General features: G+C 52.3%; 1 protein-coding gene across 3 annotated transcripts in view; it reads left to right on the plus strand.

Moving 5' to 3' along the window:
* The first annotated feature begins 239 nt into the window (after positions 1-239).
* Positions 240-27,909, plus strand: part of CHST3 (carbohydrate sulfotransferase 3) — a 38,137-nt gene continuing 10,467 nt past the window's right edge. Inside the window, exons 1-3 of one of the 3 annotated variants that reach the window (XM_065922528.1) lie at positions 240-615; positions 18,618-18,771; positions 20,140-20,211. The gene's annotated coding sequence lies outside the window, so the exon portion shown is untranslated. The remainder of the gene's footprint in view (positions 616-18,617; positions 18,772-20,139; positions 20,212-27,909) is intronic. The other 2 variants (XM_065922530.1, XM_065922531.1) reach the window with 2 other exon arrangements.

Below are 27,909 nucleotides of genomic sequence, written 5' to 3' on the forward strand. Positions count from 1 at the left end.
CAGGGGAGAGGCGGGCTGAGGCGCAGCACTGGGAACAAAGACCCACGGAAGGGTCCGGCGGAGCGCAGATCCCCGGGGGCTGGGGCGAGGGCCGCCCACCCCCTCAGCTCCTCCCTCTCCTCCCTCGCTTCCACCCAGAGGCCCGTCGCGTAGCCAGAGCTGCGCCAACTTCGCCAACGTTTCCCAAGTTGCTGGGGCGCAGGGGTGGGAGCTGGGTGGGGTGAGGAAGAAGAGGAGGAGGAGGAGGAGGAGGAGGGCTCCCCGGGCGCCTTGGACGCGGTTCAGGAATCTGCCGCCGCTGCCGGCCGCTCGCCGACTCCGGCCGAGCGGGGAGGGAGCCAGGCAGGACCGCTTGCTCGCTGCGCAGGACGGCGCCCGCCTGGCGCCGCTTTCCGCCGGGCGTGCGAACCGGCGGGGCCGCGCCTCCTTTCCTCCCCGCTGCTGTCCCCTCGGGGGCGGCGCGCCGAGCCGGGGCCACGAGGGCACTGGAGGCCCAGAGCCGCTTCTGCCTGGTCCTGCCGGGAGGAGGGCAAAGTTGCGGGCGGATGCTGCCGGCGCCGGACCCTAGCCTCGGAGAGTCGGATCCGCCCCCGCTGGAGGAGGCTCCGTGGTGGGGTAAGTAGGGCGACCGCCGGGGCTCGGGAGAGGTGCCCCAGTGGTGCACACCCCCACCATCCCTGGTCGGGCGCGCGCGCCAAACTTTGGAAGAAGAGGGGAAGAAAGCGAAGGTGGGAGAGGGAGTTCTTGGCTCGGGGCAAGTTCCACGCAGGCACCCACACCTCCAGACCCACTGCACCCAGATTCACAACTGCCCGATACGCACAGTTCATCACCCACCGAGTCACAGGCAACGCACGCACGCCACACCGACCGCTTCAGCCCGACTGTACAATTCTGGGAGTGTGAACGTTTGGATCTTTTATACCAAGCATGTCCTCCAGCCCTCAAGTAAATTCACTGTCTTTGTCTGCTGCCCCACAGTGAGGCGTCCCCAAAGCAAGACTGGCCAGGAGAGGGGCTGCCGTGGCTTTGAAAAGTCGTGGCCCGGACCTCAAGGCTGACTGCGGAGTGGGGAGGGGAAATCAGACAGTGCAGTCGGCTCTCCGGGTTCGTCAGGAGTGAGTTTGGTGTGGAAACTCGGTGTCTGGGTGATGTGTCTGGGTGTGCGCCGTCCTTCCGGAGGCGAGGCCGGGAGAAAGGAGGGAGTGATTCATAAACTCAGACCCGCCAGCGTTAGGGTCTGTGGGCAGAAAAGACTGGCAGGCGGTGATGCCCTCAACAGCTGGCTGGTGGCAGTGACAGGGCCTGAGAGGGAAGCACAGACCCTTCCCCCCAGCGGATGTGCTTCCTCATAGCGACTTCCAGGCGATGGGCTGAGGAGATTCCAGCCCTGTGTGTGTAAAACGTGGTAGGGGATGTTTAAGACTCAGTTCACGGAGAAAGCATGGCGCTCCTGAAGTCTTATGTATTTTCACGGCACCTGAAGTTGTATCTGATTTTGGATGCCCTGGTGTCCTGGGACTCCAGGATGTTTCAAAGGTTGTCCTGGATCTAGTACAGTGCCAAGCACATCACTTGTACTCAATAAACAGTTGTCTGTCGAACAATGACACCCATAATTTATATGTGTTAGGACATTCTATGAGCCAAACCAGGTGGCCTCAGCTGGGTTGGAAGTGGTTTTTCTGCAGAGGACGGGGCCCTGAGTGGTTCCAGGGAGCCCTGCTTGATCCGTTTAGCCCAAGCAGCCATTCCATTGTGCCTTGTGGGCTGGCACTAGGGACTTGAGTTTCAACACTGGCCTCTGCTTCCCTAAGAGGGGCAGTAAGAAAGGCTCCATGTCTGCATCTGGCTAAGCTGGGAGTGTCGTGGGATCTTCTTCCTGGCTCCTACTGGCCTAGAAGGAGATGAGTTCTCATGAAGGGTCCAGGAGCTGGATCCTGCAGCAATGGCCTGGTTCTGTGGTGGCAGCAGGTGGAGGGGTGTTCACGGTCCCTGTACTGGTGGGTTCCTCTGCACCAGCTGGCATGAGCTTCCCAGAGGAGTGGAAACATCTCATGTTCCCGGAACTGGAATTGCAAGCAGTCTTGGGACTGATTCCCTACTGGCATGGAATTGGGAACATGCAAGGATGTGGTGGCGACTTGGCCATGTAATCACAAGGAAATGTGTCATTCCCCACCCCCACCCTCACCCCTTTGCCCCTAGGTTTGGTGTACATTTCAAGCATCTAAATGGTCTTAATGCTGAAATTAGCAAAGTTTGTAGGCAGCACCCAGGAATGTGGTCCCAGACGAGCGAGTGATCTGGGCTTGGCCACCCCCAATTTCAGGTGGAACACTGCAGCCAGTCCCGTCCCAGTATCACCTTTCCACCTTAATTATGTCTTCTGTGAATCACAAGCTCTACATTACCTCAGTAAGATTTTACATCCCGATAAATAGCATTTTATCACCATTTTCAGATTACGAAACTGAGGTTCAGAAAAGTTAAGTAACATTTTGGGGGTCACACAGCTGGTGAGGGAACAAAGCCAGGATTTGAAACTGGACAGTCTGACTCAGGAACCCATGCTGTTTCCACCACGCCCAGCTGCCTCTAAGGTCCCTAACTGGTTCTCCATAGCAACAGGGAAGCAACACTGATGCACTTACTGGGTCCTGGGGCCCCTGACTAGAGTCTTCTTTTTATATACACTCTGCCCAACCTGGCTTATACCGTGGGTCATGGAAATCAAAGGCTAGGTGGCACCAGGCTGCCAGAGCCTTCCATATGCATCTGGAGTCAGGAAACAGTGGGGGCCTGGGAGTGATTGTGGGGGAGATATGGGGGTAATTCCAGTGAGAGATGATTCATTGCTTATCTGAGAAGTGGGGACAAAGCTACCACTGTGACCATACAAGTCACAAGTTTGGGAGAAATTGTCAGGTAAACATCATCCAATGGATTACTATGTTCTTTCCCCCTCTGGTCTTTTCCTATTACACAGGAAAATTGGCCCTCACCTGAATATCCAGGGGCAGGTCCTTCTCCCCTCCCCTACACACCCCCAAGAGAGCTACACTCCATGGCACTGTCTGGTCCTCAGGAGAGATGGATAGGCGGAGCTGAGACAGCCGGGGCTGTGATAACCACATGGCTCATCTGGTCCCCAGCTTATGCTTTCTCACACAAGCCCCACAGAGAGACAGTAGTTATCGTTCCACTTTGCAGATGAGGCTCAGAGAGGTGCAGTGGCTGCCCAAGGTTACAAAGCTAAGAAGGAAGTGCAAGTTGAGAGTCCCTTGGACAGCAAGGAAATCAAACCAACCCATCTTAAAGGAAATCAGTCCTGAATCTGAAGCTCCAATACTTTGGCCACCTGATGCGAAGAACCAACGCATTGGAAAAGACCCTACTGCCGGGAAAGATTGAAGGCAAAAGGAGAAGAGGGCAGCAGGGGATGAGGTGGTTAGATAGCATCACCAACTCAATGAACATGAATCTGAACAAACTCCAGGAGATAGTGAAGGACAGGCAAGCCTGGCATGCTGCAGTTCATGGGGTCACAAAGAGTTGGACATGACTTAGTGACTAAACAACAACAGATGTGAGTTATGCTGCCTTCAGGACTCCCTTCCAGGCACTTAGCGACAGTTGTGTTCTCTGCCTGGTTGGTACTCTATCTCCCTAGCCCCAGGGCTGAGAGGGGGGTACTCCTGCTGGAGCAGAGTCGCCACAGCTCTGCCCACCCCCATCTCTACCCCCAGTGCCTCTGATAACAGGTGTTCATGGTATGGGGAAAGCTGGCAACCTTAAACAAGAAGCAGAGGATAAGCACAGCCCAGCCGGCCTTGCCCACCTTCCACAGTAAACCCACCTGGGTGAGTGCCAGAGCCTTTGCACTGCTGAGCTGCATAGATATTGGAGCCTTCTCCCTTTCACTGCGGCGTGGTCTCACTGTCCAGGATGGAAGCTGGGAGACTGGGCGTGGGGAGACGCTGCCCCATCCAAAGGGTGGGGCTATTCATCTTTGTCCCCTGGCTCCATCCCAGTGTGTGACACACGGAGGTACTTAGGAACTTTGTCAGAGGATGGGTGAAGACCAGGGAGCGGCTGTGAGCGCCTCTGCTGGAAAGTGATAAAGCAGGGAGCCAAGGTATCAGTTGTGGGGAAATGCTCAGACGGGCCTCTGCCTTTCACACAGGAGGTCACGCAGAAGGAAAGGAAAACAGCTCTCCTTTTCATTCTTCAAACAGAAATACCTGTCCCCTTTTCTTGTCTGATGCTTAAACAGGTGGTAGTACGCTTCCTGCCCTGCTGCTCTGAGCTTGCAGACTCCATGGCTTGTGGCCCCTGGCAGGCTGGACAGTCCGTTCTGTGCTTGAAGGTCTCCACCTTCGTCTTCATCGACCTAAATACGGCAGTTGCTCCTGCACACCCCAGCACATCTCTGCTTCTGCAAGCTCAGAAGGAGGGGCATGCGGGCCATGGGAGCCCCTGAGCACCAGGAACTTCAGGTCTCTACGGTCCATCGCTCCTTCTCTGTGCCTCTCCCCACCTCCGTGCCTCCCCTTAGCCTCCTGCCCCACAAAGATGGCTGTGTGCTGAGGGACCGTGGTTGTTTGCACTCTGGGAAATTTATCAGTGGAATTCCAGAAGGCTCTCTGAAAAGGATTTGAAGGGAAAAGTGTAGAAAATAAATAAGCCAGTTAGTCCCCAGCTCAGCCTCTCCTGAACGCTGCAAGTAAACAGCTGGCCTGGGAAGCTCTGTCTTGGCCTCTGTGCTTACACCTGGCTCCCTGGCTGCCTCACCAGGTCCCTCCTTCCTGCCTCTGCCCTGTCCAGCCCCTCCTCCTTGCCTTTGGAAGCCTCAAAAGTCAGGGAACACCCCCACCTCTGCCTGTCCTTGTGCTGCGAGACACTGGGACGCTGGTGGCTGGGGACAACAGGAGCTTGTGGGAGAGGAGACCGCCCGAGGCTCCGGCACAGCCCTGCTCCGTCTGAGCAAGTCCCCCGGCCTCCGCCCTGCTCAGGGAGGCAGGATGGTCTCTCTTGGTGAGTTTGACTTTGATGATGAAGAATGGTGGGGCTTTTTCCAATTTTGTGGCATCTAAGGAAGCTTTGCATCTTAATCGTCAGCTGAGAGTGGATGGAGCAAAGCTGATTTTCTCCAAGGTGGGCTCACATGTGAAGAAACCCTCAAAACCCCGTTTACATTGTGGGGCTTCCTGGACTAACCAGCATGTCAGAGGTCTTTGCTTGTGAGCAGAGTTCTATCAGCTTAGGCCCTGTTTAGGGTGCTGGTGGTGTGAGTTCACAACAGTGTTTTCAAGAGGCTCAAGCGCTCTTGTAAGTTTCTCTGTCTAGGGGGTAGGAAGTAAACTCGTGATACGTTAATACTTTCCTTTGATCCAGCTGACCTACTCTAAACCCAGCGCCCAGTAAGAAGGGAAGAACCAGGGTGCTAGGATGGGGGTAGCTCCCTGGTGGGACTGCCAGTTCAGGGCTCCACTTCAGTCACAGGGAGTAGCCGGAGGAGGGGGTGCTTCCCACTGTTGTTGCTGTGCCTGCCAGGTCAGCAAACTGAACGCCCTGGGATCTGGGGAATGGGTACCACCCCTAGACTCTGGTCCTGTCCCTACACCGGAGCCCTTTGTCCTGTTGTTGCCAGGCTTCTGAGAGGGAAGTTAAGGGGTAAGCCCTGTGGCTTGCAGTCTTGGAAAAGAGACTGCACACCCACATACTCACAGATTAACACAGATCACCATGGGCCAGAGTACACTCACACATACAGAGAGAGAGAGAGAGAGATGAGCACAGGGATGCACTCATCCCAAAAGACAAATTATGAGATAGTGAAGAGTACATCTTCTAAAGCCAGAATGCCCTCTGTATGGCTTAGTAGCTGTGTGACCTTGGATAAGTTACTTAACCTCTCTGGGCCTTAGTTTCCTAGAAAAGTGGGGATGGTAATAGGTGGTAAGTAATAGGGCTATAAATGAATTTGTATCTGTGAGGAGTTTAGAAATGTGCCCTAACTATTGCTCACCACATACTCTCTGCCCCAGACACTCAGGCCCAAGGGCACAAGAGGTGCTCACAAACTTGTCAGTGAATGGGATCAATCACTTTGCACTTTCTGAGTCCTGGTTCTCAGGATGCGTGGCATTCTCTGTGCTAGGCCTGAATTAGAATTTATTAGAAAGATCATTTCACTTTCCCTTAGGAAGATCTTTATTTTAGAACAATGTGGGCACTAACTCCCCCAGAGAAGGGTATGATTCCTTTCGCAGCATCACTTTTCAAACTGGGTTCCTTGGGGCCCCGGAGTTCAATAAGGACCCCTCAGAAGCCTGACGGAGGGGGGTTCCAGGCTCTCCCCCACTTATCTGTTCTATATATTGGGTTTCCTAGGAAAGTTCTGGTTCATAAGAAGGCTACACAGCTTAGACAGTTGAAAGCCCACCGCTATAGGCTGGCCCGATCCCATCCTGTGTGCGCCTGTCCGAGCATGCCGCGTGACACCCGTGCCCAGGCGGGCCCCTGCAGCTACCTGAGCTCTGGCCCGGGGCCTCTCCCACTCTCTTCCCTGCTTCCCTCCTCCCCTCCGCTCCAGCTGCCTTGCCAGCTGCAGGATTCTGCAAAGTGCTAACATGTCTAAGCCAAAATAGTGCTATCAGAAGAAATATTTTGAAAACAAACTGGGCCACTCCCATGACTGAGATTGCACCAATTTTCAGCGAAGAATTTCACAACTTCTGAGGTGGAGGCCAGAGCCCTGAATCTGCAGGGTTAGGATAGACAGGCCTGAAGAGGCCCAAGATTATTGCAAACCTAGAACCAGGAAGGGGGAGTTATCATCACAGGATGAAGAAATAAAAGCCTCTGTGACCACAGAGGTCAGGACCCTGTCCTCTTCTTCCTTTGACAGATACCACTTTCCTTTCACTTTTCCACCTCCTGCATCTGGTCCAGGTGCCTTGGGGCTGAGGACACAGGAGATAACTGGTGCTAACAGCTAACTGCACACCCTCTGCTTAATTAGTACTGTCTGGGCCCACACTCAGAGTTCTCACTGGAAGCTCTGGCGGTAGGTCCCATGTGATCACCGCTGTACAGACTGGCAGACGGAACCAGACAGAGCAGACGGAGCAGTTGCAGGGGCCCCGCTGCTGCCGAGTGTAGAGCTGGGTCTGAGCCCTGTTGCCTCGCTCCAGAGTCAGTGCTCCTGACCCCGGGTGCATCCGTCCTGCTGGGGCCTCGACTGGAGGGGCGGAAGGGCTCAGCAGGACAGTCCTCTCATTACTGTGCCCAGGGTACACGCTAGTCACAACGCTGTCTCCTTCCTTCTTTTCTCAAGGCCAGCTCCCTTCGCCCTCAGGCCTCGGCTTAGATGTCTCCTTCTAGAAGCCTCGGTCAGCGGCCCTCTCTGTGGCTGCCTGCACGTCCCCATCCTCACACTCTGCCTTGCTCTGTTGCCCCAGCTGCTTTCATGGTCTGTGGGCTCCACCGGGCAGTGAGCTCTGTGAGCAGGACAGAGTCTGCCTTGTTCTGTGTCTCCAGTGTTTAGTGCAGCCCCGGCAAGCACTGAGGACCCATGCCTGACTGGGGAACACAAATGGTGGGTGTGACACTGGGCCCCACGAGGAAGGAGGCATGGGGCAGTGCCCAGGCTCCCAGGAGAGGACGCTGCTGAGAGGGAGTGATCTGAGTCTAGCCAGAGGTGGTGGGAGTCATGGTGAGTGGGAGAGGGCAGCTAATGTGAACCAGAGGCCCTGTATGGGACCAAGAGGGGATGGGAGAGTGGGACCCTGGGTAGATGGCCTCTTGTGGTCACTACCCTGTGGGCACTGAGCTGGGATCCCAAGGATGGGCCTGAAACCCTCCAAGAGACCCTTTTGAGTTAGGCGGACTGTGCACTGTGGGCCCCACTACTCAACCCCACCAGCACGAGGTTCTCAGTCCTTTCCCTTCTCTGGACGGACATCCATTCATCCTCTTCTGGGTCTCAAACCCAACCCTCCCGGCAGCAGAGGCCCCCATGAGTGAGCCCTTTTCCCTGAGCAGAGTGACAGAAGCCCAGCTGGCAGGCTGCCTCCTGGGGGTGGTTCCAGTTGCAGCCTTTGAGCTGTCCTTGCAGAAGAAGTAGGGCTCTTAGTGCTGGGCTCCCCTCCACGCCACCCAGGGAGCACACGTGTGGTGCCCTGGCCAGGGCATCACCTGTCTTGGGTGCCTGCTCATGCCTGACACCATGACGGGTGGAAGGAGCCTCCAGGCTAGAAGAGGACAGGACGCCTGGGCATAAATAACCACCTTGGAGTCCAACAGCAATGAGCCCACAAAGGTGGACATGAGGGAGGACTTGGGGATGGCTTCATGGAACAGGTGGGCTCCCAGCGCCAAGAAGGGAACCTGGACAAAAAGCACAGGTATGGGAACGTTCAGATCGAGTGCAGAGGTGAGTGAGGAACCTAGCTGGGCTGAACTGCAACTTGTAGGGTGGACGAAGAAGAGAGAGAGAGAGCAAGAGAGAGAAAAGAGGCAGGGAGGAGCTGGTTACACGTGCAAGGTCTGGAGCCGGGCTGTCTGCATGAGGAACCTCAATCCCCACTTACTGCTGTGTGACCATGGCCAAGCTGCTTAGCCTCTCTGTGCCTCACTTTTCTCATCTGTAAAATGGAGATACTAAAAGTATCCACTACATGGGGGTGATAGGAGAATAAAATGAAGAGTGATCTATTATCCTTTTTTTTTTTTAAGCAACTAGCAAAGTAAATTGAGGTCAGATCATAGAGGCCTTTGGAGGTCAAGCTTTCTGTTTGCTAAACACCTGCTGTATGCCAATCACTTTACAAACCTTCTTACTAAGCAACCTACAACTAATACAATCTAGCAAAATTATTAGCACTGCCTCCATTTTATAGATGAGGCAACTAAGACTCAGGTAGGGTAACCTGCCCAAGGTCACTTGGCCAGGTAGAAGCAGAGGCAGTAATGAAATGCAGGTCTGTCTGGCACTTAGGTCTTTCTTCAACATGGAGATTAGAGAGACATGACTGAGGCAGCATGGGGACATCCCCTGGGCTGGGGGGGTCACAGCCAGAAGCAGAGCATGGGTGGTATAGCCATGGGTCCCTACGCTGGGAGAGGGTGGTAACAGGGAAGGAAAGATTCAGGCAAGCCTGGAAGGCAAGGAGATGAGGATGCCCCGAGGCCACAGCACAGAGCTCACCATTCAGAGACCAGGGACAAGTTGTTGAGTCATTCTGGGAAAATATGACATCACAGTTTTGCTGTCTGCTGCCCACCTGCCCATTCTTGTCCCCAGAGCCCTGCAAGGGGACCCTCACACCCAGGTAGCAGGGCCAGGTCAGCTCCCCGGCTTCCTGCCCTGAGTTCTCCCCAACCTCTGTCTCCCATCTTCCCACCGCCCCCCTCCCACCCCACCCCCACTCATAAACCTGGATGAGGCAGGAGCTTCTGGAAGTGATGATGGGCATGAAGAGCTTCGAAAAGGGCCTCCATGCCAAGCCTCCGACTGGAATCTTGGGTGGGAAGAGACTGCTGGGTTGAAGTTTTAGAGCTGCTTTTCCCTTAAGAATGGTGCCTGCTATTCCACTGGAATCACTTTTTAAAAGTAAAGCCTGGTTGAGCTGTGTGCCCAGCACTATGCCAGGTGCCAGCAGCCTCTGCCTTCTTGGAAGGTACAGCTGAGTATCTGAGAGCTCTTTATGTACTAGGCATCCTCAGGTTAAGTGATTTATTTGTGTCAATCTGATTGCATGAAGCAGCCCCATTTTATAGATGCCATCCCTGAGACCCAGAAGGCTAGGTGACTTGTCCAAGGTCACACAGCCAGACTTCAAACCCTTGGTTCTCCTATTTCAGATGTACTTAGCCACTCCAGACTCAAGTAAAGCCACTGGAGAATCATAGAAGGTGGGGTGTACCGAACCTATGTCTGCCAAATGATGCAGTACAGACAGGAAATTCCAGGAGAATTTTCATCTCAAGAGTGTGGGTCACTCCCCAGAGCTTGTTGGAGGTTGTGGATATATTTAAGAGGTAACAGAGAGCTCCCAGGTTCCTTGGCCAAGCAAACCCTGCTGACGTGGCCATTTGGGGTGAGACTCTCCCCACTGGAAGGGGCTCGGGGCGGGGGGGTGGGTGTCTGTCCTGGTTTTGGTGGGCCTGACCTGGAAAAGGAGTATGAGTCAGGCGAGGGGCGAGTGCCAGCTTCCTGAACCCAGTCCACGGTGCAGGATGCCAGGCCGCCACAGCAGCTGCTGCCACTCCCCACACCCTCCCGGCCAGCAGGAGGGACTGGTGGCCGGCCCTGTGTTGAGTGGCACCCTCTCACCCACACCACGACCTAGCTAGGGGGGCACAGTTCTCCCCACTTCACAGGTTAGGACGCTGAGGCTTAGAGAAGTTTTCTGGTGCACTGGAACTCCTTTGGCCGGAAAAGGGAGGAACTGAGACTCGTAAGTCTCCCTTTTGCTAAGAAACGGACGGGAGGAGGGAGGGGCTAGCCTGCCCTCTGACACTAAGCCGCACAGGCTGGCTGTTCTCAGACTAGTATTTCTGATTCATCTGTCATCACCAGATCCCGGTGTTGTAGGACAAATTACCTCTAGAGTGAGAAAAGCTCTGATTTCCCTTGGGCCGTGAGTCACTATTTCTCTGGGAGCACTGTTGAAGCCATAGAGCTTCTCCCCAGGCTTTGGAGGGGAGCAGGTTCCTTCTCTGCTTGAGTGCCAGCCCCACCCTGGCCCTGACACTGCCTGCTTGTGGAAGGGCCAGGCAACAAGAGACCGCCCCAGAGGCCTGGCCTCGGTGATTTCCCAGCATGTGACCCCCTGCCTTGCTCTCAGCAGACAGGTGCCACATTCCCAGAGGTCTACGGGGTCTGCAAACTTGAGGGGTTGCAATCTAAAGGGGTTGTCCCCTTTAATGCCCGAGGCCCACGTGGTGAGCACAAGTCTACTTGCCCTCCCCAGGGTGTCTGGGAATCCCCCAGGACTCCACCTCTGCAGGGCGGCTCCTCCTGACACTCCCTCCCCGCTCAGGAGGGAGGGGACCCGAGCCAGTCCCTCCCATCTTGTCAGTCTTGGGCCCAGTCACTACAGTAATAACTACTGGAAAGTTGTCACTTTTCTCACAGAGAAAGCAGACTGTTAAGTTCGGCTGTAGGGGTAGTTCTGCTTCTCACCGCCCCCAAGTTTTCCTTCTGGGATGGGATTTTGGCTTTGCCTCTGCTTAAATTCAAAAGCCTGTTCAGATGACTCTTCCAAAATGAGAGTCTCACCTCAAAGGAACTTTGCCTCTCCCTCAACAGGTAGAAAACTGGCACCTGCTTTTATTTTTAGTTTTATTAAATTTTATCAAAATATGTAATCCAGGCCCATGGTATAAAATTGGAAAGGTACAAAAGGATACGTTGTGGTGAAATCTCTTTCCCGGGCCTGACTCAGACGCCCAGGTCTTTCCACGAAAGCAACCAGCATTATCAGTTTCTTGTGTATAAGCTGCTTTTAAATTGTCCAGTTTTAGAACTTATGGTTTGCCTGGGCGGGGGAAGAGATAGTTGGGGAGCTTGCGATCGACGTGTACACACTGCTGTATTTAAACTGGTAAACCACAGGGAGCTCGGCCTAGTGCTCTGTGATGACCTGTCGGGGTGGCACGGGGGAGGGGATACACGTATATTTATGGCTGATTCATGTCGTCGTATGGCAGAAACCAACACAGCACTGTAACCAACACGGAGCTCCGTATAGCACAGGGGTCTCTGCTCAATATTATGTGGCCGCGCAGATGGGAGAGGAGTTTGAGAGAGAGTGGATACATGTGTGTATATATGGCTGAGTCCCTTTGCGGTCCACCTGAAACTTATCACGACACTGTTAATCAGCTACACACCAATATAAAACAAGCTGTCCCTTACAAGCTGCGCTGGCTGCCCACATCCTAGCCCCTCCTCCTCAGCGGTCACCCTGGATTCACCCACGCGGCACAGACGGAGGCCCTCACATCCCTCATCCCCGGCAGTCGCAGGGAGCCAGCCCGAGGTCGTCCCTGTCTTCCATGAGTGGCTCCTCCAGGCTCCAGGTTAACTCTCTGCTCTTGGCTGCCCCTTGTCCGTTCTCCCCTCTGGTCTGGCTGGGCAGGGGCCTGCAGCTGGGGCCTGTGGGGTCAGGGCTTGGCGATGGGGATCTGACCAGACCATGCTGCCTCTTGGCCAGACTGAGTGCTCTGAGTGCCCTAGGCGCTCACACAGATAGGGCGCATCTGTCACTCCCATCCTGAGTGTGACCAGAGACCCGGTGCTCCTCTCCCCGCCCCCCTTTCCTCTGCCCGACTCTACTCCTTCCCTTCCTCCCTGCTCCTCCCCTCCTTTCTTCTTTCCCTACGCATTCAGTCCCTGCTATACCGCAAACTGTAAAATGAATCTGAAAGCGCTAAGAATGGCGCAGGGCAGAGATGAGTGCTTCCAGGAGAGCCTAGCCCTTGAGAATGGCCTTCAGCAGCCTTGCCCTTCACATCCCTTCACAGCCTTGTACCTCCTGCTGGGTGACCTCGGGCAAGTCACTTGGCTTCTTGGAACCTCCTTTTCTCAGATGATTAAGGAAAGAGAGGGCGGCAACCTGGGTCCAAAGGGCTTCGGGGAGAACCTGGAGCTGCCAAAGGGCCTTCTAAGAGGGTGACAGGCTTGAAACGTGGGAGACGGACAGTGCTCCTCTTCTAAGAGAATGGTTGTGTGGGGCAGGGCGCTGGGCACCTGTGAGGTCTGGGCTCAGCCCTAGGGCATGGATGGGCGAGGGGTGGCCCTCTGGGCAGCACCATCCTGCCTTGGGCAGTGGCTTTCCTTTTCTGTATTTCCACACAGAGATGGACTCTTGGCTTTATATTTTTTAAGTAATAGCTTAATTTTTGTAATAATGAAAGATGTTCAACTTGCAGAATTCAAGTAAAATGGGCAAATACTGAGAAGAAAGCAACAAATCACCCCTCAATCTACTACCCAGATGTAACTGATTACCTATGGTCCACATATGTCTCTAGGCATACATACATATATATACATATAAAGAAAGGGGAGCAGTGGGGGGAGAGAAAGTTTTATAAACATGGGGGAAACACGCAGTTTAACTTAGCTTTAGGCCAGTGTTGTAAAGAGGCTGCCTGCCCCCAAAGCAGCCCCTCTCATCTGTTCAGTAATCTACTTGAGGGTCTGGTGTGGGGCAAGGGAACTCTCATGCCAGAATCTTTAAAACCTCCCAGTTCATACAAATTAGACAAAAAAGGGAGTCGGCTGAATTACAGATCCTCCTTGATTTATGGTGAGGTTGCATCCTGATAAATCCATCATAAATTGAAAATGCATTTAATACACCTAATCTACCAAACATCATAGCTTAACTTAGCCTACCTTAAACATGCTCAGAACACTGACATTAGTATGGTTCTAATGGCTACAATTGGGCAACATCATCTAGCACAAAGCCTATTTTATAATAAAGCGTTGAACCTCTCATGTAATTTACTGAACTCTACTGAAAGTTTAAAACAGAATGGTTGTGTGGGTGTAAATGGTTGTTAAGTGTATCGGTTGTTTACCCTCCTGACCATGTGGCTGACTGGAAGCCCCAGCTGACTGTACAGCCTAGCCCCAGTTCAATTATGGTTTCTACTGAATGTGTATCACTTTCACACCATCTTAAAAGTCAACCATCTTTAGTCCGGGACTATCTGTAGTACATTCTGGCTTGAGAACAATAGCTTTCGATCTTTTTGGACCAAAACCTCAGACAGAGACACATACACATCACTGAAACAAAAGTCTTATGAAACCCATGCATATCCTTATTACAGATCCTTAATACACTCCGATATTTTCTGTCTCTATGGTTCTGTTCTTTAAAAAAAAAAAAACAACCTTGTCCAACCTACCAAACTGACTTCACAACCTGAACTTTGAAATGTATGGCTCTATAACTGTGATTTTCAAATTTGAGTGTGCATCAGAATCACCTGCAGAGCTTGTTTAAAAAGAGTGCCCTGCCCACCCCTGAGAGATTCTGATTGAGATGGTTTGGGCTGGGAATGGGGGTGGCAAGAATGTGCATTTCTGTCAAGTTCTCAGGTGCTGGTGCTGATCCAGGCCCCCTCTTTGAGATCCCACCTTCCTAGAATATGTTTTAAAGCAATGTACTCCCTAGGCAGAAACTATCAGAGAATTTGCTATATTCAGCAGATGAGAATTGCTGGAGCCTAGCCCAAGAACTGTAGGTCTCTGGCATTTTTGAGGATACTGATCAGGCACTATCTTGGGGATCTTAAACACCATCCTCCTGAAATCCACCCTCCTGAATATAGAAAAGGTCTGCTAAGCAAAAGGACGTTTATACCCAACCCTGGTTGAATTGCCTACCTCTTAATCCCAAGCCCACAGAACATAAAACCCTCCCAGCCCTTTTGAAAACACTGTTCTATAGGCAATGAAAGGCACCATTTACCGTGTGGATTTCACTTTTCTGTTTTTGGAAAGGGAAAGAGGTAGGTCAAGTGTGACCACCCCACAGAGAAAGCTGTCCCCCGGCTCTCATTGGGGTCTGGTGGGTTTCATTGTCCCTGCACCCCCAGCTTTAATGGAAAACTCTTCCTGGCCTGAGTGGCTGCATCAGCGCCCAGACTTTCCAGCCTGCTGACTTACGAGGCTGGCCTGTGTTCCAAGCTGCCTCTGCTCCTCCAACCAGGGGGCTCAGCCCCCACCCAGAATCCTCCCCCATTCCCTTCGTAGCCTTGGGGCCCCTCCCCAGCCCCACAGTCCTCCAGAAGCCAGCCCTCAGCTGGGAGCAGCTTCGTGAGGGAGAGAAGTGTTAAATGGGCACAGAGCCCCCTCTGTTCCATTAACAATGGCCCGTTGATGACTGAATTCTGCCTGGTTGGGCCCCTTGACTGGACTTCGGAGAGGAGGAGAGACTCCAGCCCCCCAGGCAGCTACTTCTGGGTGTGAGGTTGATTCAGAGGCCTCGGCCTCTGTCTGCCCACAGAACCTCATTCTTCAGGCCCTGTGGTGCAGCAGTGAGAAACCCTCTCACCCCTCCCATGCCATCCCAGGGATAGCTCGGGGCCCCGGGAGTGATTCACTTCAGTCTAATTCAACAAACGTCTATTGAACAGCTCCTGGGCACTGAGGCTCGGAGCTAAGTAGCTGTGGGAATAAGAATAACTGCTGACATGAATTCAGTGCTTACTATAATCAGCCCCACTCCGGCTGCCCAACAGAATGACTAGGAGCTTATAAAAATTCCAATGCATAGACACTTCCCCCAACCCCAAGTTTTCAGGAGTGAACCCCGGCACTACTTTGTGAAAGCTAAGTGCTTCTCGTGCCCAGCTGACATTAAACATCACCAGTCTTCTATTGGCTAATCACCGTGCTGAGCATTTACCTTGGCACGTCCTGTTTCACGTAGCACATGCTTGTGGGAAGCTGAATAATGTGCCCCCCACTCAAGATCGCCACATATGAATCCCCACATCTGTGGACATGTTATTCCACGTAGTAAAAGGAACTTTACAGTGTGATTAAGGATTTTGAGATAAGAAGATTATCCTGGATTATCCAAGTGGACCCAGTAGAATCAGCAGGGTCTTTATAAGAGGGAGATTTGACTATAGAAGAGGAGGCCTGAGTAATGCATTAAGAAAAGCTCAACCAGTCACTGCTGGCTTTGAAGATAGAAGAAGGGGCCCACAAGCCATAGAAAACAGGCAGCCACGAGAAGTGGGAAAAGGCAAGGAAGAAGGTCTCCCCAAGACTCCAGAAGAAACACAGGCCTATTGATTTTAGGCCAGTGAAACTGATCTTAGACTTGACATTCAGAACTGCAAGATAATAAATATGTGCTGTTTTAAGCTACGAAGTTTGTGATAAGGTGTTAATACAGGAATATTACTAACCATATTTTATAGACAAGGCACAGAAATGTGAGGCACTCACTTGGGGTCACCCAGGCAGAGCTAGAAGAACTCAGGTGCATCTGACCCCTTAATCCATGCTCTTTCCATCTCACCACACTGCCCCTACTTTGCAGCCAACCAGACTTGGATTCAGATCTCAGTTCTGCCACGTTCTGTCTCTGTGTCCTTTGCTGGTCGTGGGTACGTTTGGCCAGGGTGGAGGCTGCAGGGAGGCAGGTGTGGAGACCAACCGGAAAGCTAGCGTGGGCCAGATTATCTCCAGGTGGAACCGTGTGAAGAGCTTGAACTTGATTCTGAAGGAATGGTGCCCACAAGGTGCCATCCTCTTCTTCCTTCTGCATTGCATGATGCTGCCTCAGACTTTCAAGCCCACTCAGTCTCCGGAATCTGGCCCTCCTGTAGCAGCCCAGCTGCAGAACTACAGGGCTGGGGCCAGGAGCAGCAGTCTACTCATTGTCACCTGCAGCCAGTGACAGTTGCTTGTCTGGGGTGGCCACTAAGCTCCCATTTCATGGGAGGCCAACAATGGCCAAGTGCCTCCAAAGCACATTTCTTCCAAGACCCTCCAGCAGCCTTGTGTGGGCCTTGTGTTTAGGGCCATGCGCGTCTTAGAGAAGGAGTGTGAGACATAAAGAGGTCCAGGAGTTGTTCAGAGTTGCACAAGTTGGTATAGATCCTGGAAGACCAGTTCCTGGCCAGGACTCTGATCTGCCCACTGCCATACACCTCCTGCCTTTTGGCTAAATCTGCCCGCTCAGTGCTAAAGCACAGTGGTTGAGTCCATGGACTGTGGAGACAGACTTCCTGGGTTCAAATCCCAGCTTTACCTTACAACTGAGTGCAAGCTGAGTGCTTTAATGGAGGGGGCAGGGCTGTGACTGTTATCTATGAAGGCACTGGGGTACCTCCTTCACAGGATGGTTCTGAGGACTAAATTTATACATGTGTGTGAAGTGCTTGGGACGGGAGCTGGTTCATTAGCAGTATTAACTTCTGTTATGATTCAGCTCCCCTAGGGCAGAGACTGTCTTCCTCCCCTCTATTCCCAGTGCCTCTTGCCACTCTTAGCCCAAAGCAAGTACTCAGGAGATGAATTTACTGGTTGACTATCAGCATTTATCAGCCAGAGGCTCCCTAGGGACTTTCCAAATGTATTCACTTTTCAAACATTTCACCTTAGTTACTCAAACCCTTCTCCTCCTCCTTCTTGCTTTCGAGCTGCAGAATTGCCACGCTTCCTGAAGCTTGCCCTGCCCCGTGGTAGGCCCCCGTGAACAGTTCAGAGATAACCCAGGAGTTGCCAGGTATCACCAACCCTTGAGTGACAGTGTTGCACAGTTCACGTACTGCCTAGACCTTCTCACTTCAGGACGGTGCCTGACCCTCCTACTCAGGCCTCCCTGGGACCTCTGAGCCCTCAGCAGCCCTGTTTGAGCACCTCATCCACACCAGCTCTTCCAACTGATGGGGGCTCAGATGTCCTGTCCCCCTCTTTCTTTTTTCCCTACTTTGAGGATGGGCTTCCTCATTGTTTTACTGCCTCGAAGAGCCCCCAAGGTTGTCCCTGCACATGAACAGACCCCAGGAGAGTAGCCAGTTCCTGGTATTCAAAAAAGCCAAACTTGGAGTTTCAGATTGGACTCAACTCCTATGCTGCTGCTGCCCCAGGAAATGCATTTCTGCTCATTCTTATCTCTCACCTCTTGCTGCATTTTACAAACATCTCTTCAAAATCTGCTTACTGTCATGGAGGCTAGTTTTCTTTTTTTTCTATTTAATTACACTTTTGTTTCAAGATAGTTACAGACACTCATGCAGTTTTAAGAAATAATACAGAGATCCCTTGAACCCATTACCTGGTTTCCCCCAATGATGAAAAACTACTGCAATGTCACAACCAGGATATTGATACAGCCAAAGTTCAGAACATTTCCATCACCACAAGGACCCCTCATGTTGCTGTATTATAGTTATGCCCACTTCCTTTCCACCCCACCCCTTCTTTAACTCCTAACAATAGCAATCTGATCTTCTCTCTTATAATGTTGTCGTTTCAAGAATGTTATATAAATGAAATCATGCAGTATGTCACCTCTTAAAACTGGCTTTGTTCACTCAATACTCCCCAAATTCATTTAAGTTGTTGTGCCATTTTACAGCTGAGCAGTATGCCGTGGTACTGGGTGGCTGATTTTAAACAGAACACTCAAACACTAACCTAGAAGCTTCCCAAGCACTGTATCCTGAGTAAAACAAGAATACTGGCATGCTCACCCAGTGTCGAGCCCCGGGCAGCAACTCCCCTGCCAGTCTGGCCTTGCAGCTGAGCTAGTGTGCACACAGGCAGTGGCTCCGCTGAGATGCCCTGAGATGGTGCTCTCTAAGAGGAAGCTGGGTGCTCTAAGGCATGGCTCTCAATCTTCTACCACCTAGGGAGCTTTAAACAACTGATGCCCAGACGAATTCAATTGTAATCTCTAGAGGTGGGACCCAGGCCTCAGTAATTTCTGAAACTCCAGGTAACTCTCACTTGCTGTCAGGGCCAAAATGCAGTGCTCAAGCAGATTCAGCAAATGCATAGCAGCATGCTACCCCTTTAGACACGGCAGATATCACCAAGCAGTCACCGCACTCTCTTCCTGCAGAGATTGACCTTTTCAAACACGGCGCTCCAGGCAGTGACTTCCAGTTGATCAACTTGGCCCAGGAATTGCAACTGACTTGCCCTCCCAGCTGAGAAGCCTGAAACTGGCAACTGTCCTGTCCAGGTGTGTCTAGGCCTGGGGCCTGATGCATTAGGTAAGCGTCCCTCCAAATCATGCTGCAAAGGAGGGGCTTGGCCAGTAGTAACAGCAGCCACAAAGCCAGAGCTGGCTAGGGTTTTCTGGGCTGGTTCTGTAGGGAAAGGCGAAGCGAATCAGCCAGTGTCCATCCCCTGCAGCAGCCTACAGCCCAGCTGGGGGAGAGATGTACATGCAGAGGGTGAACCAGCAGTGCAGTCAGCACAGACAGGCTCAGGCTCACACTGGTGCAAGCCTGTAGTAACAACCAGCCTGTGTGCCGTCCTCTCTATTTTCAGAGCCTCACATCGGCTTAGCTGATGTTCATGACAACCCTGTGGGGATGGCCCAGGCTCAGAGTGATTAAATACCTTGCCTAAAATTACCAGAGAATAAATGGGAGAGCTTAAATAAATGGAGAAGGAAATGGCAACCCACTGCAATATTCTTGCCTGGAGAATCCCATGGACAGAGGAGCCTGGCAGGCTGCAGTCCATGGGGTCGCAAGAGTTGGATACGACGTAGCGAATAAATCATCGTCAAATGGGAGAGCTGGCACTCAACCCAAGTCTGATTGCAAGTATGGGGCCTGTGTTTAGTCCTAGGAGCAGTTGACTATCAATAGCCTGGACCTCTCTCCCCACCCTCAGACTCCGTCTCTCCTTTCCAAGAGGGGCTGGACACAGATGGGCTCCTTGGCAGCCATGGAGCAGCCCAGACAATAGCAGTAGTCAATGTGGGCTAAGACCCCAGGGCTGCCCTCTCTCCTGCCCCTTCCTCCCTAAAGAGCTGCTGCTGGGAGGCAGGCAGAACTCCCTGGTGAAAAAGAGAAGAGGCTGGGTTTCTGGGGTTTTTGTTGTTTTTGCTAGAAATAAAATCCCTTCCTGCTGTTAACACCAAGGGGCTTGGAGGAAACTGTGGGACTGAGGACTACCCTGGAGGATCCAAATTCTGTGTCCTCTGCATCAAAGACAGTAGGATTTGGGGGAAAAACCGGGGAGGAAAAGAAATTCTCCTCTCCACCTGTCCCTTCTCCAGGTGCAGAAAGGTTCGAAGTCTCCTTAGAGAGGTCAGTCAGTGGGAGAAAGCAGGAAGGGGATCCTGGGCCTAGGTACTGAGAGTTTCTTCTCTTCAAGTCATCTCAGAAATCCTGTCATGGTGGCTCGGCAGTACAAAAAAGCTAATTTTATACTTGCATCACTTCTGATGCAGGCAAGCAGCAGCTCAGGATCTGGGCTGCTTCCACCTTGCAGTAAGCCAGTTGGAACATGTGGCCTCCAGTCTTGCCATAGCAAGAGAAGACAGGACCCGGGGGGTGTCTGGGATCATTTTAAGGACCAGGACTTCAAGTGACTGACATCACTTTAACCTATCTGCATCCCCACAGGACAAAACCTGGTCACTGGCCCAACCTAAATGCAAGAGGGGCTGGGGAAGGTGAAGAGCATGTGGGTACCTGGTGAGTACCAAGTCTCTGCCAGTTGTTTGCCCAGAATTTCACCCACACAGAGTATTAAAGAACATTTTGTTCTTCTATCGAATATGGGGGGAAAACCGGGACCACGCCCCATTTTGCTTTGCCCTTATATGCTTTCTATAGGCAACTGGCCACAACCTTTTGCTGCTGTAATAGCCATGGCAGATTATGTTCACACTCAAGGCACACTCCAATGGACTTGCCCAAGTTTTCCCAAAACCCAAGAAACATTTTGTAGGAAAGCCCTAAGACTTTTAAAGTTTTGGCTCTTATTCATAAAAACATATAAAGGTATGTGAGTAAGAATATAAAATTAGCCGTGTGAAGATCTCTGCCAGCCGTGGTGTGGGATGGATTGGCAGCAGTTCTGTGCAGTGTCCTAGGCTCTCTGTAACTCTGCCTTCACTCTCCTTCATTTAAGCACAAGCCAAGCTAGGGAGGAAGGTGGAATTATAAGAACCTTGTATCCACTGCAGTTCTTTTCAAAAGTACTTCCCCCCCCTCCCCCAGATTTGATGTTTTAACTATTCTTAGTGACCTCACCATTAATTGTAATATGTGCTGTTTTGTTCGGTAAAGGGTTTTATTGTTACTGTTGTTTAGTTGCTGTGTCATCTCTCACTCTTTGCGACCCCATCGACTGTTGCCCACCAGGCTCCTCTGTCCATTGGATTTCCCAGGCAAGAATACTGCAGTGGGTTGCCACTTCCTTCTCCAGGGGATCTTCCCAACCCAGGGATCTAACCTGCGTCTCCTGCATTGGTGGGTGGATTCTTTACCACTGAGCCACCAGGGAAGCCCGAAAGGGTTTTATGTGCTAAATCAAAGGTTTGGAGGATAGATCTACAAGGCATGTTTAGATGGAGGAGACTTGCAATTTGGCTGGCATTGGGGGGAGTGATGCCAGATGGCAGAATGGCAAACCAGAGGGTGGTGAGGAACTGTGTTTGGTAGCCAGGAAGGATCCAATTAAGCTGGAAAGGCAAGCTGATTTTATCTCACATGCCAGCTCTAATGGATTGGCACTGCACTGAGAAGGCGTATGAGGCTGCATCTAGTTTCAGCTGAAAAGACGACAATGATTAATCAGTGATGTCTGCCCCAGGCATAGGACTGCTGAGTGGAATGTGCACTGTTTATTTGACAACCCTGTGCTGGAGGTTCTTGACGGGCTAAGCTATGAGAGTCAAGGTGATAAAGTTGGGCAGGGAGACAGGAGACTTTGTAGTGGTTCAAGTATCATCAGTATCCAGTTATGCCTTCGTGAAGCACTTCCCTTCTCTGAGCCTGAGTGGCTACAGATGAAAAATGAGGAAGGATAGATAAGGAAATCTCCAAGCCCTTTCCAGTTCTGACATTCTGCACTTTTAGGGCAAGAGCCATGTTTCTCATGATTGGTGGGGTAGTGTACAGGACAGATTTCCCTTGGACCTTTCCAAAAGAAATACCCCCTCAGACTTGCACGGCTGAAGGCAAGTACAACGAGAGCTGCAAAGCCAAGCTGCTTTGTATAAGGCTCTGGCCTGAGTCGCTGCGAACAGCATGATTTGTCCTGGGGGCAGAATCCACTGGCATTCACCTTGACCCCAGCCTAATGGCTCTGAGGCCTGCCGCCTCTGCTCACTGCAGCCAGAGTGGAGCCGGCTCCTCCCCGGGGGTCCCAGGGACCCCTGAGCCACACTCTCATCAGCACACTCAGAGTTTCCTGGCCAGGCGGGTGTGTGGAATTTGTGAGCAGCGCTGACCTACAGGGAAGCTGGGGAGGGAGCATCCTTCAGGGTTCTGCCTGCTGTCTTTCTGGGTCTCTTTCCAGCCTCTCTGCTGCCTCAGGGCTGACCACAATACCTGGGACAGGGAGAGTCAGCACGTTTATCCCCAGATGAGACTGGCAGTGAGGATAAGATGCCCAGGGCCAAATGCTGTCCATAGATGAGCGGATATTGGCTCTGCCTGAGGGACACTTCCAGCTGTGGTCAGGTCATCACTTTCCTTCACCCTGGTGTTTGTAGGGGACTGAGACGCCACCCCACTGCAACCAATCCAGTACTCATCACCAATCACAAGCCACAGAATCTGCTGCATCTGTAAAGACAGGGTGAGTGGTTCCTAAGTAGGACCATTTATCGTGACTTGGACTTGGGTTAGGCAGTGCACTAGCATCTTCTCATTGGATTCCTCATGACCACTGAGTGTACAATAGATGCTATAAGTGTCCCATTGACAAATAATGAAACCGTTCGAGTTTAAGTTCCTTTCCTAAGGTCACAGGGCATCAAGGTCAACAAGTAAAAGCAGAGATGTCAAAAGAAGCCACAGTTGTGGAGAGAGTCCCTGTATGATTTGTTCAGGCTTTTCCAGACTGTCTTGTCTGTTTGTGTCTCTCTTTCTATATATGTGCGTGTGTGTGTGTGTGTGCGCGCGTGCACACGCGCGCTAAATTGCTTCAGTCATGTCCAACTCTGTGCAACCCTATGGACTATAGCCCACCAGGCTACTCTGTCCATGGGATTCTCCAGGCAAGAATATTGGAGTGGGTTGCCATGCCCTCTTCCAGGGGATCTTCCCAACCCAGCAATCGAACTTGAGTCTTACATCTCCTGCATTGACATGTAGGTTCTTTACCACTAACGCCACCTGGGAAGCTGTGTGTGTGTGTGTATAAAATCAATAGCATATTAATCATCTCCTATGTATCCAATATTCCACTAGCATGGGGGAAGAAAAACCACAAGAAACCACAGCCAACTCTTAGAGACAGTTATGAATCCATTCATTCACCTCACGAACATTAATTGTGTCCTGCCACATGCCAGGTGCTGTGGGCACAGCAAAATACAGGACTGCTGTCCAAGGAATGAACAGGGGATCCTCCTGGAGTCCTCTGTTGCCCTCCTTCCCCTGCCTGTTGTACTCCCAGGGTCAGGCAACCACCTTTCTACCTTCTGTCTCTCTGATTTGGCTCCTCTAGGTACCTCAAGTGCATGCGTGCGTTGCTTCAGTTGTGTCTGACTCTTTGTGACCCTATGGACCATAGCCTGCCAGGCTCCTCTGTCCATGAGATTAGGCATAAATACTGGAGTGGGTTGCCATGCTCTTCTCCAGGGAATCTTCCCAATCCGGAGATCAAACCTGCGTCTCTTACATCTCCTTCATTGGCAGGTGGGTTCTTTACCACTAGAATCAAATGAGATGTGTCCTTTCATGGCTGGCTTATTTCTCCTCGTAAGCACACTGTCCTTAAGGCTCATGTATGCTGTGCATGTCACAGGCACCACACTGACTTCCTTAAGGTCCCATGTGTCTGTCCCTCCTCTCCTCCACACTCTCCCCACTTGCTCAGACCACCTCCTCTTTCCTGGACCAGCACAGAAGGGACAGCCTGGTCTCCCAGCCTCCAGTCCTTCCTTCTTCCAGTGTATTTCCCACACCATTTCCAAAGTAATTTTACATTTCTCTTTTTAAGCTCCAGATTAGATTTTTAAATTTTTTAATTAAAGTGGTATATGTATGGTTGTCAAAAAGTCAAATACAAAAAGATAGAAAATGAAAAGAATCATCATTCAATATTCCATCTCTGCAGCTGTGCATCAGCGTTTTTAACCCCTGCATGGCTTGCTTTCATTGGGCCAGTGCACTGCCTCAGCCAGCCCCGTCTGTTGAGACACTCAAGGCGCTTCTCACACGTTGGACTCCCAAGGCTGGGTGCACATTCTTGGCCATGAGTCTTGGCTCACGTCGAGGTCGGTTCCAAACAAACCAACTGACTCTTCACCTGGCTTCCCGGCTGCACAGCTGTGGGCATCCTGGACACCAGCCTCTGCTGCAGCCCCTGACTGGGTGAGGGCTAGAAAGCCCAGAGCAGTGGTTCGGTGCTGACCTGGCCCAGGGCCCAGTGTGAGAGGCATGGGAAGCACCTTGGCTGATAGGGGGGTGGGGACTATTCTCTGGGGCCCTGTATCCATGCAGCTGTCAGCATTTTGCACAAAATGTGTTTCTCACACAGCTGAGCAGGCCCTGATGAAGTGACCGTGTCAAATGAGGGTAGAGAGCACTCTCCCCCACATCCTCACACAGGAAAACAGGGCTGAGGGGCCACGGGGGTCTGTCCCTGCCAGAGATGGCTCCCTGGGAGTCTGTGGCAACCCCCACCCCCACACCACGCTGGCCCTCAGCTCTCTGGTCCATCCTGTGGCTCTGGTCCACAGCTTCTCATAAGCTCTTAGATGCCCACTGCTACTCAGATGATATACACCTCCAACTTGGGAGCATCTACTCTGGCTCTGCCTTGGCTGAGGCTGGACATGTGCCCATACGGAAGTTTTAGATGGTTTATTTTTAGGAGAGGAAGCTAGAGTCCCAGAACATGAGGGATTTGAGGAGGAATGACAGCCCCGGGCTGTGCAGGGTGCCTCCCTCAGCCAGGCCCCCATCTACTTCCTCGTTCTCTCATGCCTTCTCTTCTTCCTTCCATCCCTGGTTCACGTAATGGCACTTGGGCATTTACTCTCCTGTCAGACACTAAGCTGGACAGCCCAGGCCATCTCTGGACATCCCGACATGAAACAGAACTTGGTCTGGGACAGGCCACTGGATGGACTCCTGCATCCTCCAAGCAGAGCTCGCCCCTGAGCATGCGTGCTCCTCCTCCTGGTCCTGCCCCCTGCCTCCACCCAAGTGGATCTAGAGGCCACTCACGGAAACCCTCCCAGGTGTCTGGGGACCTGGCATGGTCAGGGTACCCCCTGGCCCCCAGGGCCGCAGCTCATGAGCAGGTTCAGAGTTTCCCCACAATGGGCTTCACTGCTCCTGTCTCTGCCCAGGAGCCTCCTCCATCTCAGCCCCCGGCCTTCCTCGGCCCAGGCAACTCCTCCTGCTGCTGGTGGAAAGGCCGTAAAGCTTCGCCTGCCACAGCGGAGGCCCTGATCCCCACTGTGCTCTTGGCCCGGAGCGAGCCAAGCGAGGGGAGTGGAGCTTTGCTGCCTGATGCAATGTCTGGCAGGGCCCATCCCTTATCAGAGCACCATTCACAGCAGAGTCTGGGACCCCACCTCCTCCACGGGAGGCAGCCATCCAAGTACAAAACTGTTCTCTCGAGAGGGCCCTTTGCCAGGTCACGAGGGAGGCCTGAGCAGGAAGGCCCCCGAGGGGAGAGCAGGGTAGGGAAGCCAGTGCCTAGAGTGTAGGGCCTGCTTTCTTTCCAGGGCTCCCTCACTGAGGTTGCCTGGGCTGCCTCTGCTGTTTTCTGCCCTCCCCGCCCCCACCCCTCCGCTGTTACCACGTAGGCTGGGGAAACTTGGAACTGAAAGCCACAGGCTGAGGTTCTTTATCCTCAAAAAGGTATCCCAGATTGTCATGACAGTTCGAGACTGATACATGGGAAGCCCCAAGCCCAAAGGTTTGCCCACAGTACACACCTGTAGCACACTCCCGTAGTATACACATGTAGTAGCCACTCAGTCCCTGTTTGGGGGGCATATACGCTGTGCACAGCCCACTCCAGTATCCTTGCCTGGGAAATCCCCTGCAAAGGGGAGCTCGGCAGCCTACCGTCAGTAGGACACGACTGAGCGGCTAAACGTCAACAGTACTCACCGCGCACCTGCAGCACAGGTCACAGCATGCAGACATGCTTCACTCAGACAGGGAACAATGGCTTTTTCTTCTTTCTCTTTGTATTTTCCACCAACTCAGAATGATTGAGCATCTCACAGTGGGCCAAATGCTTTGGAAACAGCATTCATCAATTCCTTCTACAAGCAAGAGGCACCCACTGTGCCTGGTGCACACGGAGCAGGGCAGTGGGGATACAAAGAGGGAGCTTACATGACAGTGGCTGAAACAGGTGGTACCCAAGTACATTTCCATCCAGGAAGGACGTAAAGCAAGGTGCTAAAAGGGATAGGGAGAAGGGAGACAGTCCACATTAGGCCAGTGGTCAGGGAAGGACTCCAGGGGAGGGGACATCTAGGCTGAGTCCTGAGTTTAACTGGGCCCAGGACAGCTGCCCCGCTCCCCTGCATTCAGGCAAGGCTGAGCTGGCATGTGGCCTTGGCCTTCGTCACCACTGGCCCTGCTGCCCTGGCAACGTGACCTCTGCTGACATCCCAGCAGGGGGATACCATCTTTTCCTTTGGCTATTGTGTTACTGCTGGGTGTTGGGGGGAAGAAAGGTATCGAGTACTCCCCCAGAGATGGCAGCTGCCAAGAAAAGGAAGAGATTTTTCATTGTTCCCATGAGCTAAGCAAGGCGGGCACCACAGCTCTAGGGAGGGTTTGTCCAGTGTCACAGATAGCACAGACACACTTCTTGCAAAGGGCCTCCTGCAGGCTACATTCTACTCGCATGACCCCCATCTCGGCCATTCCCCATGACCCTGTGTCCTGGCATCTGTGACCCTCTGCCACCTCCTGGGTCTGGGGATCTCCAAACTACCCTCCCCTGACTGCCCATCTGCCTGCTGGCCTTCCAAAGCTAACCCTAGGGGCAGCCTGCCTGGACCAGGGCTGAGGAGCCAACAGCCTGCCTGGGATTTCACTTGGAGGGAGTTTTCACCCTTGTGTCTTCCTTTTAGGGCAGTGTCAGCAAGGTTCTCAGGAACTCTGTATTATTCAGGGGCTAAAGGGGCTGGGATAGCAAGTCAGAAATAGAAACACTTCCTGGAAGGGAAGGGAGGAGAAGGTTCAGGATCTTTGTCATCAACACAGTCAACTTTGTAAATTGTACCAAAGATGTTAGACCCAGAAGAGAGGACAACCAGCACAAGTCCCTGTGCCCCATGCCTGCCTTCTCTCCATCTCCATGCACCAGACACTGCTCCTCAGAGCAACATTATATAGCAGGAACCACCCTTTTCATGCTACTAGTAAAGAAACTGAGGTCCAGAGAGGTTAAGTCACTTATGCAATGCCACACAGCATGTTAGACAAGCAGGAAGAACAAGAACCCAGGACTTCTGGTCCTAGCTCCTTTGCTTCCCTCACATGATCAGATCCGGGCCCTTTCCGCTGAGAGCCTAGAGGGAAGAAAGCCAACATTTCAATCCTTTGTGCTTGGCAGACTCAGTATCGGGTCTCACCCTCCTAGCAGGACAGGCGGCCTCACAGCCCGCCACAGGCTAAACTGGGTGAGTGAGGAACACAGCCCTGCCCAGCATTCTGCAAACACATGCTGACTGCCTGCCAGTCAGCAGCTTCAATGAGCTGACTTACCAGTAACTTGCTGGGCAGTGGGTACATGGCAGGAGCTGTTCTAGATGCTGGTCTGGACTTCAGAGAACTTGTAGTCTAGGAATGAGAGACAGACACACCATCAACTGCAAAGTCCAATCACACATGCTGTGGAGCAGGGGGTGTCACTGTGGAACATCAAGAGGCTGGAATGACTTAGACTTGGGAGGGGCAATCAGGCTGTTGCTTGAGGAAACTTGGGCAAATTATTTAATCTCTCTCAACCTGTTTCCTCATCTGTAAAATGGGTCACTACCTAACAGGGCCTTTGTGGGATGAGGAACTACAAATCAAGTCCTTGGCATGCTACTAGGCACAGAGTAGTAACTTTATAAATTTCAACACATTTCATCACCTCATATCCTTCTAGCTGGCTCTTTCAACCAGAGTGTAAGTCGCATGAGGGCATGGGTGGGGTCTGCTTGCTCCCTGCTGTGAGATACAGTGCCTAGA

The sequence above is a fragment of the Muntiacus reevesi genome, chromosome 2 (assembly GCF_963930625.1).
Source record: "Muntiacus reevesi chromosome 2, mMunRee1.1, whole genome shotgun sequence".
In the NCBI taxonomy this organism is placed as follows: domain Eukaryota; kingdom Metazoa; phylum Chordata; class Mammalia; order Artiodactyla; family Cervidae; genus Muntiacus; species Muntiacus reevesi.